Below are 15,756 nucleotides of genomic sequence, written 5' to 3' on the forward strand. Positions count from 1 at the left end.
AGCATTGCTAACAACAAAGCTAGTGGAGATGACAGTATTCCAGCTGAGTTATTTAAAATACTAAAAGATGATGGTGTTGAAGTGCTGCACTCAATATGCCAGCAAGTTTGGAAAACACAACAGTGGCCACGGGATTGGAAAAGGTCAGTTTATGTTCCAATTCCAAAGAAGGGCAACGCCAAAGAATGCTCAAACTATCGCACAATTGCACTCATTTCACATGCTAGCAAGGTTATGCTCAAAATCCTACAAGCTAGGCTTCAGCAATACATGAACCGAGAGCTACCGGATGTACAAGCTGGGTTTCGAAGAGGCAGAGGAACTAGAGATCAAATCGCCAACATTCGCTGGATCATGGAGAAAGCACAAGAGTTCCAGAAAAATATCTACTTCTGCTTCATTGACTATGCAAAAGCCTTTGATTGTGTGGATCACAACAAACTGTGGCAAGTTCTTAAAGAGATGGGAGTACCAGACCACCTTACCTGTCTCCTGAGAAATCTGTATGCGGGCCAAGAAGCAACAGTTAGAACCGGTCATGGAACAACCGATTGGTTCAAAATAGGGAAAGGTGTACGACAAGGCTGTATACTGTCACCCTGCTTATTTAACCTATATGCAGAGTACATCATGAGAAATGCCAGGCTGGAAGAATCACAAGCCGGAATTAAGATTGCAGGGAGAATCATCAACAACTTCAGATATGCAGACGATACCACCCTCATGGCAGAAAGTGAAGAAGAACTAAAGAGCCTCTTGATGAGGGTGAAAGAGGAGAGTGCAAAAGCTGGCTTGAAACTCAACATTAAAAAAACTAAGATCATGGCATCTGGACCCATCAATTCCTGGCAAATAGAAGGGGTAGAAATGGAAGCAGTAACAGACTTCATTTATTTGGGCTCCAAGATCACCGCAGACGGAGACTGCAGCCATGAAATTAAAAGACGCTTGCTCCTTGGGAGGAAAGCTATGGCAAGCCTAGATAGCATATTAAAAAGCAGAGACGTCACCTTGCCGACAAAGATCCGCTTAGTCAAAGCTATGGTTTTTCCAGGAGTAATGTATGGCTGTGAGAGCTGGACCATAAAGAAGGCTGAGCGCTGAAGAATTGATGCCTTTGAACTGTGGTGCTGGAGAAGACTCTGAAGAGTCCCCTGGACTGCTAGGAGGTCAAACCAGTCAATCTTAAAGGAAATCAACCCTGACTGCTCATTGGAAGGATTGATAATGAAGCTCAAGCTCAGATACTTTGGTCACCTAATGTGAAGAGAGGACTCTTTGGAAAAGACCCTGATGCTAGGAAAGATTGAAGGCAAAAGGAGAAGAGGACGGCAGAGGATGAGATGGTTAGATAGCATCACTGAAGCAATGAGCATGAAACTGAGCAAACTCAGGGAGGCAGTGAAGGACAGGAAGGCCTGGCGCAATATGGTTCATGGGGTCACGAAGAGTCGGACACGACTTAACGACTAAACAACAATTCCATTATTATATTGTGTTATATTTTTACTGCTGTATAATTATTGCATGCTATTATATACTGTAAACTGCCCAGAGTCCAGCTGACACAGTGTATAAATTTCATAAATGCATAAAATGCTGATAAACTTCCTCATTCATAACAAAACATTAAAGTGAGGAAATATGCTAAGCTGGTGGAAAGCTATAGCGGAAAGAACTCCTTTGTATCAGGATGTGTTCAAAGGAATGTGTTTTGAGCCACAAATCCAGTTTTCTGATAACAGACTAAACTGTTTTGATTTTGACATTCTGTAGAAATTTAAACATGTACTTTTCTCGGTTAACAGATTATATTTATCATAGGAAAATATCGTTCAAATGTTTAAAATATGGCTTTCATTGGTAAATGCTTTTCCTACCATTGAGAGAACATTTCCCCTTACCCCAGGACTTACCTTGATAGAATTTCTGTGTTTTCTATAAAGTTATTTCATTACAGTGCCAGAATGTTGGCATATATTAGCGGTGACTCTATAAGACTAACTAACAGATGGAACAATTAACAGTTTTCCCAATATATTACTATTGAACTATGTAAAGTTTCTAATCTTAAAATATGTCTTCAAGCAAATGCTCCCTTTTAAAGCTGTAGTTCCCTTTTCCTTTCAATATTTCCTCACTTTAATGTTTTGTTAAAATGTATTCATGTGTTTCAAAACAAAACAAAACAAGATGATTCATGAACTCCCATTCAACACAGAGAGAAGCAAATGTTGATTCTGGAGAACATCAGGCATCCATGAAGTGGTGAGACAATGATTTGCTAATGAAACAGCTTAGCAGTTCATAAACATTAATTTGGTCTTAAGGAATAGGACCTGTTTATAAGAAAATACGTTCAAAATTCAAATGTGGAATTTGTAAGTGTGAGTGTTAGAGGAAAGTGTTAAAAAAAACAGAAGACTTTTTTTGTATTTAACCAACAATATCCACAATCACTCATGCAAGTATTGGCACACACCATTTTTGATGAACATTTATCTATTTTAGATATTTGAGTCATTTTCTTTAAGTCCTTTTATTTTTAGTAAATGACTTATATTTTGAACTTCAAGGCTTAGGCAGAGGTTTTAGTCAATATGTGAAATTCAGGGTTTCCTGAACAAACCTTTGCCTTTACTCATAGCAGCCAGTTCTTCTCCCTGAAGAAGTTCAGATATGAACATTCAGTAACATCATAGGTGGTTGACCAAAAGTTGCAAGAAAAAAAGAAAAAGCTAGATTCTGCTAAATATTTTTTCTTATTTTGATTATGTGCCAACAAGGCAGTTGACTTTCAGCAAGCACATAGATTGACCTTCTCCAGGATGATCTGTCCCAGTCTGAACTTCAGGTGTTCCAATGGTGCACCCATCACCGCTGTAATTGAATCTGTCCCCTTGCTGCTGGTCATCCTCTTCTCTTTCCTTTCACCTTTCCCAGAATTATAGATCTCTCCTGAGAGCTGAATTATCACATAGTCTATCCAGAATATGATAATTTGAGCCTGGCCATTTGTGTCTCAAAGTAGAACTCTGGATTGATTTGTTCACAGGGTGTTGGGTTGCTTCCTCCAATTTCAAAACAATGCTTATCTTCTTCCAATCCAGCCTCCAATCCAGGAGAGAGCACACATTCTCATTTCATTCCTTTGCTGATCTGAGCCAGTCTGCTTTGTCATATTCCTCAGACTTGTCTTCCTGTCCTGTTTATAGATTTTACATGAGGACAATGAGATGTTCTGAGATTCCTATTTTCTGAAAGGCATTCCACAGCTTGATATGGTCAACACAGTTAAAGGCCTTTCTATCATCAGTGAAGCACATATTGACTTATTTGTGGTATTTGGCTTTGTCGATTATCTAGCATACATCAGTAATAATGTCTTGTTCCTTTGTTAAGCTTCTTCTTGAGAACTCTGTCTTCCTTGGCTTTGGTTTCTCTTCTATCCTTGGCAACTTCAACTCTCTGTTCTAACATTGTTCTCTCTCTCTCTCTCTGTCTCTCCCCCCCCCCCTTTAATCATTGGCAGTGTCTTTTCACACTAATGTGTAACAACTTCTTTTATTTCATTCCATAGTTCCCTGTCAATCAGGTTCCTTACTTCAAAGTGATTCCTGCTACAGTGGTACCTCTACTTACGAACGCCCCTACTTACGAATTTTTCGAGATACGACCAGCTCCGGCCCCAAAAATTTACCTCTACTTACGAACTCGCCTCGACTTATGAACCGGATCGGCGGCCATTTTCCACCCGTGCCACGTGGTCCGCGGCCATTTTTACGCCCGTTCCACATGTTCCGTGGCCGTTTTTCTGCCCTGCTGTGTGGTCTGCGGCCATTTTCCGCCCATTCCATGTGGTCCGCGGCCATTTTTCTGCCTGTTCCACGTGGTCCATGGCCATTTTTCCACCCCTGACACGTGGTCCGCGGCCATTTTTCCACCCCTGACACGTGGTTTGCGAACGCCGGAATGGATTAACGGTAATTACATTGAACCTTATGGGAAAATTTACTTCGACTTGCGACCAACTCGACTTGCGATCAGAGTCACAGAACGGATTAAGTTCATAAGTAGAGGTACCACTGTATTCTCCTTGAAAATGGTGGGTATATGCTCAAGATCATAATGTGGAAACTGATTGAGTTCTTGTGCTTTAGCTTGATTTGGAATTGGATCATGAATGCTTTGTGATCTGTTCCACAGTTAGCCCTTTGCAACTGCTTTGCTGTTATAATTGGGGTCTTCCATGTCCTTGTATGAATAATATAGTTGATTTGATTTCTGTGTACTCCATCTGGTTATGTCCATCTATAGAGGTATCATTTTGGTTGTTTGAAGACTGTGTAAGAAATGAGGTAATCAGAAACTAGCAAGTCTTTTTCCTGCTTAATTTCTGTTTCCTAGGCCATACAAACCGTTTTCCTCTTTACTGTTTCCAACTTTGACATTCCAGTGTCCAAGCACAAGCAGCATATCTCGTTTGAATGTTCTGTTGATTTCAGATTGAACTTGAGTATAAAACTCATCAACCTCCTTTTCTCCTGCATTAGTGTTTGGAGCATTAACTTTGATAACCGTCATATTAAAAGATTGTCTGCAAAATCTAATTGATATTATTTGGTCACTGACTGCATTGTACCCAAGTACTATCTTTGTAACATCCTTCCTGATTATGAAAGCAATACCATTTCTTCTGTTTTTTGTGTCCTGAGTAGTAAAGAGTATGATCTTCTGGCTGAATGTGTCCAGTTCCAGTCCATTTCAATTTACTGGTGCCTGAGATGCCAATGTGACTCATTTTACCTTTCACTGTGTTGAGCTTTCCCATATTAATACTTTTTATGTTCCATGTTCCCATGCAATTCTGTCTTTGCAGCTTTTTATTTTCTTTTCCTGCATAGCAACATCAGCAATTAGATGTCAATCCACATCATAAACACCATTAGTATTCTGAAAGATCCTCAGCTCTTCCTCAGTAGCATGTTAAGTGCCATCCTATCTGAGAGCCCATCATCTGGCACTATAAAGTCAATCATTCTATATTTTCTATCCATTTGGTTTTCTTAGTAAAATACAGGAGTGGCTGGCCATTACTTTCTCCTGCACAATGTGAGATGTCTTTGCCATTGTCACTAAAGTCCAATACATAGGTGCCTGCTTGTTTTAGCTGGGCAACTAAGATGACCTTTACCCCCTGGATGATCCTTCTGGGAGTATATATTGTTGGCGTACACTCTCAGTGGTCTTTATTTATCCCTTCCAGGAACACTGCCACAACCTCCCCCCTCTCGCCCCCCCCCCCCAATAATCCCAGCCCAGCAAGACTTGAGGGGGATTTTTCTAATTAGTTCTTTATAAATAAAAGAATTGTTTGTTAATCATAAATTTACTATTTTATTACGCATTAACGTAACAATAAATAACAGAAATGGCAGGAGTAATGAAAACTAATATTGGAACAAAAGCAATATTTTGAAAATCAGATAAATTATGGTTGATATAAATTGTAAAAGACAATATTCTAATTATTAATCTTGTGGTTACATTGTTGGTTCTCTTTACAGTATCTGAAAATCTATTTTTTTCCCATCAATGAAAAGAAAGAAATAAAACAAGATAGATGCATGTATCATATACATATATTTTAATGTATTTTGGATTTTTCTATTATACATAATGAGAAGTCACTTATGGTAAACATCTTTTAAAGCCTGTCAAATCAAATTCCACTAGACTCACCAAATGTTAAAGAATAAAAATGATCTGACAAATCCCATGACTTTCATCTTTGCTGCACATATGAGAAATGGTTGTATCTTAAGTATATTTTTAGATTGGCTCAAGATTCCAGGCACATTACAGTGCTTCTAAATCACCTTGTATAAAAGTAAATGTTTGGACCAAGTAAATAAAAACCACAAGAAATGCACTATATTGGGAATATAGGAAGAGCCATACTGGATCTATTTACAAGTAAATATAGTATAGCAATAGTAAAATATATCTATTTGTGTAAATGTGTTTTTTATATTTATATAAATTTTAACTATGTATTTATTTATTGTTTCAATCTGTTGTAAACCACCCAGAGTCCCCCATTGGGGGGAGATGGGCAGAGATAAGTTTGCTAAATAAAATAAATAAATGAATAAATGAATGAATGAATAAATAAATAAATAAATAAATAAATAATCTACTTAGTCTATAAACAGGCCTAGGAGCAATAACATCCTCTAAGTCATAATACCCAGTGATTCATATTCAGAAGTCCACTGTCCAGAGAGAAACTTACAAACTTGGCATTGCTAGGAAATCTTCCATCTCAGTATTAACTACCCCCAGTTGAACTTAACTTTGGAAATTAGTGGGATCCATTATTTTCAAGATTGTGGGATTGTGAACAATTTCTATTGTTATATCTATGGATAACTAATTGGAACTCTATGGTTCTAATTAGGTAACACTCCAGAACACAAAAGGGTTTGAACAAAATCTGTACTATGTAAATCTCAAGTCACTATATGCAAATTATTATTTAGTTAATTGTGCATGAAAGAGATTGAGCAGGTATTATAATTCATAGAACATACAAATAAGGGACTTCCACGAGGAGAAAGTCCCAATTTTACAGGACATCTTCTGTAGCATACAGCTCACTATACATGATGGTACATACATAAGAGTAAAAGAGCTTGTAAGAAAATGCTAGTTCTCTTCATTTCAGCTTATAAATGGAAACTTGTCTTGGAAGGCCCCATCAGATAGACTGAAGTCTTATAATAGTCTTAAATTTCCCCAAAGTCAACAGAAATAATAAAATAAGCAAAATCTGCTAGAGGGTTATGGAAATTTGTAGGAGCAGAAATAATATCACAATGACATTTGATTAAATATTTAATTAAGTTAAATACACACCAGTGTCTTAATTCAGAATGTTTTTTTTAATGAAAGTGTTCTACCAAAATGAAACTAAGACATATCACTGATACTTTTTTTAGATGATTACATTTAATAGCTCATATATGATCTCTTTTATACTTACTGTCAGATATTACACGTCCTTGCAAGTCACATGTTCTGCTTTTCTCCTTGTAGACCTCTGTTCTGGAAGAAGGAAAAAGGAAGGGGAGAGAGAAGAATATATTCCAGAGACTAAGATCTAATTCACTGGAAGTTTGGTACAAAATGAAAACAAACAAAAATGATATCTATATTGTAAAAGGTCAAAGAAGGCCTTTTTTACTCAAAATTTGAAGAAGCATAGAATAACAATTTTGGGGGAATCAGACTAAAGTTCACTTACAACAGTCAGATTCACTTTTTAAAGGAATATGTTCCATACAGGACTTCAGGAAATAAATACTTTCCTCAAATGCAAGATGATTAGAGGACAATGTAGGAGCAGCACTACTATGATTGCATTGACAGGTTGTATTTTTCAATGGTTTCAGAAAAGGCTGTGGGACTTTCCGCATACAAAGTGCTTGACCCATCCTTGAATTAGGTCATCTCTCAATCCTTCTATTTTAACTTAAAAGTAGCCAAAGGATCTCAATTTATACCAGGAATACAATACTATGAAAAGGTTTAACTCTTTTCCCAGTGCTGTTTCCCAGAACTATCTCAACCCAGATAAATACAATATATTTTGTCCGAATTGTAGGTCTGTTTGAATCAGCCCTGATAGGATTTGAGATTGTGACTTAAGAAATTCAAATTTGAACTGGGTTTAAAAAAGAGAGTTGTGTACATTTTCTTTTGAAGAAAATTCCAAACACGACAAACTGGTTCATTTTTTGACAGAATGGGATAAAAATAGAAGAGATGGTAGATTCTTTAGATGATATTAATCCTTCAAATGTGCAAATCTGCTAGGGTTTCATTGCGATACATTTTTGAAATACCCCCCCCCCCATAACTCTTTCAGGGTGGAGGTAGCAATAATAAATAAAGAATACAACACCTCCAAATGGTCTGAAAAAGAACCTATAGGGAAACTGGGTGGACCAATGCAGAAAATGTCCCACTCCAATTAGTGTGTGTGTGTGTGTGTGTGTTTCAAAACCCATTTTAAAAATCAGCTATTTTACTTTTCCTCTTGCTTTTCTGAGTGTCAGGTTTGGCTTCTTCTTTCAGACATGTGTTGTGTTTTGCGACCTAGTTTGATCACTTGTTTCCTGGAATGCCAGGAGAATTGTCATAACTGATTGGCAAGCTTGGCCACTTCTGGAAATAACCCCACATCACTGGCACAACTTGGTGATGTCAGGATGATAGGTTGGAGGTAACATTTGTGTGAGTCTGCAGAGGCAACAGAAGCAGACCTGGAGAACTACAACACCATAGAGACAGGCAAGTCAAAGAGGCTGGCACATAAGAACTGGCCTTTTTACCCCTGCCAACCCACCCCTATGTTTACAAAAGTAGAAAAGTTGGGTCAGGGCTTGTGAATGTTAGTCTAGCATTCCTTCATTCATTGTCAAGAGACTTAAAGTTTGCCCCAATTGTGCAGAATTTAAAAACAGAGACTTCCTTGAGCCCCTATTTATTACTGAGAGCCTCAATGAACTCCAAGTTGCATTGACAGGATCAGTGTGCAAGTGTACTATTAACACAAGAGAGAGCAAAGTTAAACCTTGTCTTTGGAAAAGAAAAGAAGAAGCTGAGAGCTGAGTAAGCGAAGCCTACAAAGCTCTTCACAGCCACCTGATTCAATTCATCGTTTGAAACAGTTTCCTGTGCTGATTTGCTAATGTGCTTTAGTGGTTTGATTCAACTGAAGTGCTGTTGAATTGAAGCACCAATTCCAGATTGCTTCAAAAATGAAAACTTTACTGAAAACTACAGTAAAGGGTCAAATAGGTCCCTTCTTGACCAAACCCATATAAAGCTAAATCTTCTCCTACATTGGGAGATGTATCAAACTGCTATCCTGAAATCCCCAGCTGGGATTCCTGAACTCCAACTCAAGAACAAAAATGGCAAGAAAGAGAATCACAGGGGAATTCCCTAGTAGATAAATATACCTCCTTTTGAGTATAAACTCATTAGATACTCTTATCTTCCATTTTATAGAATGAGGAAGATAAGTGAAATCCAACCCAGTTAAAGGACAATGCTCTGCCTATGATCTCCTGAGTCTAGCCAACTAATCAGAAACTAGTTACCAGCTAAACCAGGGTTTCTTAACCTTATCAATGTTAAGATGTGTAGACTTCAACTCCCAGAATTCTGGGAGTTGAAGTCTCCACATCTTAAAGTTGATAAGGTTGAGAAACCCCAAGTTAAACCCATCATCTTAATGACCCTTGATGGAATTATAAATGTATGGTTTGGTTTTTCAATTTATGCCAGGGATTATATGGGAGAGGCTTTTTGGGAGGAAAGAAAAGCTTGTATTTCATTTACTCAGGCCTCTTGGTATGGGGTGAATTTGTCAGATGCTTTAGGGGACACTGTGGCCCATATGAAAACTACACATTTTTCATACCTTCCTTATTGTTTATTGTAAAAGTAACCAAGTCCAATAAATCTAAGTTTTCAGTTCTTGGGAGAAATGTTATATCTCCTTATTGCTATTAACTTTGTTTTTTACTAATGTGTGTCCCTCTATTTGGCTATGTTCACATAAAACTCCAATATGATGAAATGAAAAAGAAGAAAACAAAAAACTGGAGCTTGTAGTTGCTTTAGGTGTACCATTATCAGGAATCATTAACATTCGGACCAAAATGAGCTTCAAAAGACTGTGACACCTATGGCTACCAAGGGCTCATTGATTCAAGGAGGCTTTAAGCTATTTTAAATTGAGACCATTGCAAGTTCAATAAATAAATTAAATGAACAGTGTCCTATGTCAGGACTTAAAATATAATCCTGCCAGGAAGTTTCCTTTTCTTTGAAAAAAAACTCCATTAATAACGTGTAGGAGATTCAGTGAATACAAAATACTACTCAAAACAAACCGTCTAGCATTATAAAGAATAGGATGACCAGATTTTGCAGGACACTGAGGGATAGAGGTCAGACTTGTGTAGTGTTGGCAACTGTCCCCATAATAGTTGTGGCCTGTTTGGCTGTTCTGCCATTAATGGAGAGATCAACAGGGGACGGTTTTCATAACACAGAGTTATTCTGCTATCTCTGTTGGTGTGTGCAAAGTTGGTAACTCCCATCTCTGTGGCCTATGACAGGCACATTTTGCCTACCCCTTTGAAGTCCCTGCACTGTAAATGAAGGCAAGGCCATTCTGGGCATGTCCCCATTTGCACCTAACCATGGTGCAAACATGCCGTTATTCTGATATGTCCCCATTACACTATCATTCTATTGTCCTCAGCCCATGAATGAAATTTAAATCATCCTTAACGATAGTGTTTTTCTCCTCAAGCTGACAGAAATGCACAGCTGTTTGAAGATGTGTAAGACCTAATATGGAGACAGTCCAGCATCTCTTGGTCACTTCAGGGTCTCTTGGCTCCTGGGCATTCTTTGGCTGCCATATGTTCTTGGTGTTTTCACTTTGAGGGGAAAGATGGGGGCCCTGCTCCATCTGGCAGTTCCCCACTGCCCATTGGGCAGCTGATTAATTACATGGTCAAGTGAGAGAGATGGCTTTTGAAACTAGGGAGCTTTGAAAGATGGCTGAAGAAAACAAGATCTCCAATGACTTTTCCAGCAGGCTGTGAGAGGATGATAGGTTTTGTGGGTGCCAGTTCTCTTGCTCTGCTGTGCAGCTCCCCCAGGTTGGCAGGTGAACAATTCTCTTTTGGTGCACAAAATAAAGCAGGCCAGGCCAGTCAGCACTTGTCAAACATGCCACCGCTCTAAGTGATGCCCCGTCCTTGTATTACTGTCCTGACTGGTGGATGGCTTCCAGCTGATTGGTAAGATTCAGAAAATGGGAGGGCAGCAAAGCCAGAGGATTTACCAATCACTGGCTTAGCACACACTCCACAGGTAAAATCAGGAGAGCCCCATTTGGCAGGAAGCTGTGCAATGGCACCAGTACACTTTATGCCAGTGTATTCTTATACCAATTCAAACATGGATGGAAAACAACTTTAACTTAGAATTGGGGAAAGACCCTGTGTGAAGAATAGCAAGAAGAATGTTTGCCAATTCTGCATGTATTTCTCCACTTTATTTTTCACCCGTAGGAGTGAATTGCAGCCAGTGCATGGATGTGTGAATAAATAATCATTTCAGAAAGCACGGGAAAAGAAGCTTTTATGTTTCAAAAGCCTGGCACTGCTATCAGCATGCCTGGGATTTTAACACATTTTTAAAAAATGATAGCAAGTACACGTCTACCACCTTAAAAACGAGGAACTATAAGAAATCAAGGACTTGGGTTTGTTCCTGCAATGATTTCAGGTGGAATTTTAATTCCTAACTCAGATTGGGACTGTACTTCCTAATCATGAGCTATCATATAGCTCAGATGGAGGAAGAGATCATATTATTTTCAAATGCTATAGAACAGTGGCATCCATGGGAGAGGTCAAAAAAGTCAGGATGGCAGTCACATCCACATCATCAAAGCCCCACCTCTTTCTATGTATGGGTGACATTGTCATTGTCATTGACATTGTATACACATTATGTATGTATGTATGTATGTATGTATGTATGTATGTATGTATCTATCTATCTATCTATCTATCTATCTATCTATCTATCTATCTATCTATCTATCATCTATCTATATACACACACAAAAGTGATGGGCTTTGATGAAGCAATTGTAACCACCATTTTGATTTTTGACACCTGTCCCCGCCCCCCATGGATGCCGTTGCTAACACATCTATCTTTTTGCTAGCAATATCTTTTTGCAAAGAAGAGTACATTCAAGAACTATCTATTAGGACATGCAGTGCATTGGATCTGATCTCCAGAAAGTGCTGCATTTATGTTCCTGTGCTCTCTAAAGTACTCTCTAAAGGAGACTGAATCAGAAGCACTCTAAAACTCTTATTTATTTCGGTGATACACTTTCTCAAGTTGAAACCGATAGGATTTAGATTTAGTTTTGTGTTTAGACTCAGCAAACAGTAGTGTGGTCTGGGCCTCTTATCCTGGTGTGCTAATTTTCTGCTTGCAGAGACAAGGACATTTAAATATAGGGCATTCTGGATTGAATGCATTTATTCCGTGTTCCTTTATTCTGTTCAGGATTCTACCACTGTTTCTGCTATGCTTGCAACAAAATGCCTCAACTATCCAAATATAAGCAAAACATTACGAGAAGAGAGAAAAGAAAAGAAAAGAAAAGAAAAGAAAAGAAAAGAAAAGAAAAGAAAAGAAAAGAAAAGAAAAGAAAAGAAAAGAAAAGTTTTAATTCTGGAAAGTTTGCTGAGTCTCAGACTGCAAATATATTTATATGTATATCTTTGCTCTTCTGTCAAGAACTGTGAAAAGGATAAACACTTCATAAAAACCTCCTGCCACAGAACCAAACATATTGAAATGACTTTTTATGGAGATATTGAGAAAAAAGAAGAAAGAAAAAATACATAAAGCTTGTTTTTCCGGAGGGTTCAATTATTTAGAATGCTGGTAGCAAGCTTTGATTGATAAAGCTAACCTTTCCTTCCCTGGCTATAGTTTGATCACACAATGATGAGAATGAGTTAGAGAATGGAAGAATAATATTTGGATTTCAACACAATAATGAAAATGCAGAGAGTGCCTTTGACTTTTACAAGGTGAGAAATGATTTCACATTTCCAACGTAGGGAGGCAAAAATCCCTTTTAAAAGCTAGTGAGGTTGGATTTGTCTGATGTACTTCTATTATTTCCTTCACTTACAAGGTTACTTGATTTTTCCTGGCATCATTCTCATGTCACGTCCAAAGACAATCCTAACCAGAAAAGCAACTTTCTTTCCCACTACATTAATGACTTAATGCACAAGTGCTGAGTATGCAGATTGCATGTGAAAAATTGCTCAGCAGCACCCCTGTATGCCTCTAATCCTATCTTCTTATAATTTGTGTGAGCCCTAATTTTTGAACCATCAACTTTGCATTTGTCTGATTACAGCCTAGAAATATCAGATGTGACCATTGTGGATATAAAATATATGACAAAAACATCATCTACAATGTGAATAAAGATTTCACAAGTGCTTGGTTTCCTGCTACAGTTAATGGGCCTTCGCTGTGTGTTTACTGTAGCATCTCATCCTAATCATACATTAATTAAAATTATGACACAACACTGATCTTCCCTAACTCTCTGCTGAATGATTAACATTTCTTTTTTTATTATTTTTTTTTACCCCGCCTTTATTATTTTTATAAATAACTCAAGGTGGCGAACATACCTAATACGGCTTCCTCCTCCTATTTTCCACCCAACAACAACCCTGTGAGATAAACTGGGCTGAGAGAGAGTGACTGACCCTAAGACACCCAGACGGCTTTCATGCCTCCTACTTTTTAGCCTGGTGCCTTAACCACTAGACCAGACGGGCTCTGTTTCCCTTATGTTTTCTGATATATAGATGAAGAATATAATTTTCAGTAATTCACTGATGATAGCTAAATAGCTGCTTCTTAGATATTTGGTCCCAGTCAGATTATTCTAGTGACAGCATTCCATTCTCCATAGTCCAAATAGAGGATGAGACCCATTCTAGGTTGCCCTCTACCCATTCACTGAGAGCTGGCTTCCTTATTATTCAAAAATACAGAAAAATGTATGGTACAGATTTGGGGCAGTACCATTCTTCCATACAGAACACAATGCAGAAAAAACAATAACATATCTAGGGGAAGGTCATGCTAGAAATATTCTTCCGGCTTTACAAATGCAAAGAATTTTGGCTTTGGTGAACTGTAGACTGTCATGTCTGTATACTGGAAAGTCAACAGAAGTGTTTCTTCTCCCCAAACATTTATCCCAGCTTTGAAAGATATGGAGAGCAATTATGCAAACATGCCAGTTTTTCCTTAGGTATGCAACAAGATAATATATGAATATTAGAAGAACATAGCTGGATCAGAGCATGGCCTACTTTGTCCAGGATCTTGTTTCCTAAAGTGATGACCCAGATGTCTCTCAGAAGGCTGCTCATTGAGCACAAACACTCACAAACTCCTAAGCATACCAACATACAAGGGGAAACAATATGAAGATGATTAATCCTTTTACAGTGATATCAGGCCAGTTGTATTTCCCAAGTCTTTAGGGTCAGATGAACATTGGTCTTTCCTACCTGCTGCTCATTTACTACATTCCCTTTCCCAGACAGATCCGAATCCAAACTTCATCCGATCCATCCAGGTGCTCTGTGTCTAAGTGATGAATATTTAATTGTTTGACACATGGAGGCAATTTTGGGTTGACCCTATTAAAATAATTTTACTGAAACAAATATGAAGTTACTGTGCTTCCCACAGGGATGCATGACAATAAAATTTAACATGATTGTTGTCAGCAAAATTAAAATTCTAAAAAGCTGGAATAAATGTATGATAGGATATCGTATAGTGACAAACTGGTACTTGTTTTAGTTTGTCCCATGAAAATCCAGGGAGCTTGATCTAGAGTTTTAACATTTAAAAGCATTACAAACTCTGAAGGAAAACATGGCCTTGAGACAGATAGGAAGTGGAGAAGAGGGAGAAGGACTATTAGGTACGTTCACCACCTTGAGTTGTTTATAAAAATAATAGAGGCAGGATTAAAAAAAAATACTATACTACTACTATCCTTCCTTCCTTCCTTCCTTCCTTCCTTCCTTCCTTCCTTCCTTCCTTCCTTCCTTCCTTCCTTCCTTCCTTCCTTCCTTCCTTCCTTCCTTCCTTCCTTCCTTCCTTCCTTCCTTCCAGCTTGACTCAGTCAAAGAAATTCCTGTCTGGACTAAGACACCTTGGCCACACCTCACAAGATATTCATATCTTCCCAGGAAGGCCATTGCCAGTCTCTTTCCTTCTTGTGTGACTTCCTGGATATACACTGTGTGTGTGTGTTTGTGTGTGTGTGTGTACATCCATATGCAGAACCTTCAGGTTGCAAACTGTTTATCCCTAGTTTTAAGAAGCACTTTCAAAATGAGGATTCCTTCATCAGCTAAACATCTGATAGATTTGGAAATAAGCATATAAGGATTCCAGAGCAACATTTTCTGGAGGTGGCTGGGGACAGGCTACACATAGTTACCATTTACTTGTCAGTTAGATGAATTTTTAGAGAGTTGAGTAGCATGTTGGTTTTAGAGCTTTCCTTGAGAAAGTCTATATGCCATGTAATTGTCAATATTTAACAATTATTACAGTGGTATTTTTGTGGTTCAGAGGAGGAGAAGGAAGGAAGGAAGGAAGGAAGGAAGGAAGGAAGGAAGGAAGGAAGGAAGGAAGGAAGGAAGGAAGGAAGGAAGGAAGGGAGACACCCAAGTTCATGGCACAGAGTAATAAATAATAGCAGAAGTAGGCATCGTGACCTCTGAAATTTCCCAATTCAATTCTGCCTGATTGAAGATGCTGCTGCTATTTATACCATTATATTGGATTATTACTTGAATTATTTGCCATAGTAATACAGGCAATGCATTTGAAAGACCATTGTTATTAGCCCCATATTGCCAAGAAGATTGGGGTTTTGACTGGTTGTGACAGGTCTGAGGCCATTCTATAAATTTGTGGTGCAGGTAAGATTTAAACTGGAGACACATCAGCTTTCCTTATATAAAAGGCTACATTTTTGGGACCTCAGTGTGGTACCCGGAGAATCAATGTGCCGAT

The sequence above is a fragment of the Python bivittatus genome, unplaced genomic scaffold, assembly GCF_059951505.1.
Source record: "Python bivittatus isolate LINGU-HERP-01145 unplaced genomic scaffold, Pbiv_v1 ctg000850_np1212, whole genome shotgun sequence".
Taxonomy (NCBI): domain Eukaryota; kingdom Metazoa; phylum Chordata; class Lepidosauria; order Squamata; family Pythonidae; genus Python; species Python bivittatus.